This window comes from Octopus bimaculoides, chromosome 14 (assembly GCF_001194135.2).
Source record: "Octopus bimaculoides isolate UCB-OBI-ISO-001 chromosome 14, ASM119413v2, whole genome shotgun sequence".
In the NCBI taxonomy this organism is placed as follows: domain Eukaryota; kingdom Metazoa; phylum Mollusca; class Cephalopoda; order Octopoda; family Octopodidae; genus Octopus; species Octopus bimaculoides.
The window spans coordinates 59,756,150-59,757,718 of NC_068994.1; the positions used below are offsets into that span (position 1 = coordinate 59,756,150).

Here is a 1,569-nt window from a genome sequence, read left to right on the forward strand (position 1 = left end):
ACTTTCAATTTATTACATAAACTAACTCTTTTATTCAGTTTGTTTCCTTTCTGATTGGAAAAAACATTCAGACGACCAGAAGAAAGAATTAAGAAGGCAAAGAAAAAAAGGGAAACAAAAATATATTAAACAATGAAAAAAATATAAAATACAACTAAACTGATGATAATGGAATTGGTATGCTGGAAGAAATAAATGTGAAGCATTTATAGACATTATGCTTATTAAAACAGATTGAGTGAAAATGGTTTTTTTTTTACTTTTTTTTTTTTTTTAGTGAGAGTTTCTATAAAAATTCCATTGCAACCTCCTACATTAGTCGACTTATATCATAATATCGTTTGATCGACTTATAATACGTTTTCTTGTTTTCCTTTTCTAAATTTGGGGTTGTTATACATTTTTACATATTTTTCTTTCTTTCTTTTTTTTTGTATTTCTTCTGTTCTTTTTCCCTCTTTTTCCTTTCACTACCAATTTCCAATCAAAATGGTTTGTAGTCTTTCTTCAATAGTTTGCTGGCCGATGCTGTCGGATACAATTACCAACATTTTCAGGTATTTTCTTTGATGGTGTCGGATTTTTTTGTTTTGTTTTCCTTCTCCTCTCTCTTCTCTTCTGAATAAAGAGATTTGCTTGCAAAATAGGGTCTAGTTGTGTTAATAACTGTATGAGTTTTATCATTCTTGACACGAGTGTCTTACACAAAATGACTCCTAAAGTCGTTGAATGGAAAGCTGATGGCTTGTGTGAACTTATGAGAAGATAGAGAGACAGACAATAAAACCATGGGAGGAGTAGGGGGAGAGAAAAGTCTGGCATAGAAATCGATCAATCAATTGATAGATATTATGATAGACAGACAGAAAGATAGACGTAGACGTTGAAATGGTACAACAAACAGGTTGGAAGAAATTGATGGATACACAACGTCAAAGGGGTTTATATTTGTGTGTGTATCAGTTGACTGACACTCCCGACTCCCACCCCTAATCGTCTGATATCTGTAATGATGTTCAATCAAAGAGTACGCTATTAAAATATATTTTACAACTGGGAGATTCGTTGTAGCTGAATGGATGAATAGAAGACATTGTTTTGAATCAAGCAGAGAATTATAAATAATTTTTAGAACTCTTTGACCTGACAGTGATAGCAAAAGGCATTTCCAGTTTGTTAGAAGCAGTATACATCATAGTTCAAACAGCAGAACACATCCCAAATTGAGTTGATGAAATTCTGCATCATGAGCAGGTCATGTGTCTACAACTCATCATTGTCTCCCTGGTTCCTTTAAGGGTCAGTAACTTCTATTTTAATAACCTACTTTTATCCCATGTTGGCTTAAATATATATATGTTGCATATAAATACATTTCCCCCCACCATCGCCATTTCTATCACTGGCAATGTTGCCTATGGAAGCAAACTGTGACACAAAAACTGTCTCAAAGTTTTCAACTGGTCAATGGCACGAAAACATTTGAAAAATATTGCAGAAAAGGCCCAAGGCACAGAGAGAACACCTCAGTGGTTCTCTTGTGGACTGCCCCCCCCCCACCACCACCTA

General features: G+C 34.4%; 1 protein-coding gene across 1 annotated transcript in view; it reads left to right on the plus strand.

Moving 5' to 3' along the window:
* Positions 1-1,569, plus strand: part of LOC106878006 (uncharacterized) — a 172,732-nt gene that overhangs the window by 91,950 nt on the left and 79,213 nt on the right. The window lies entirely within an intron of this gene.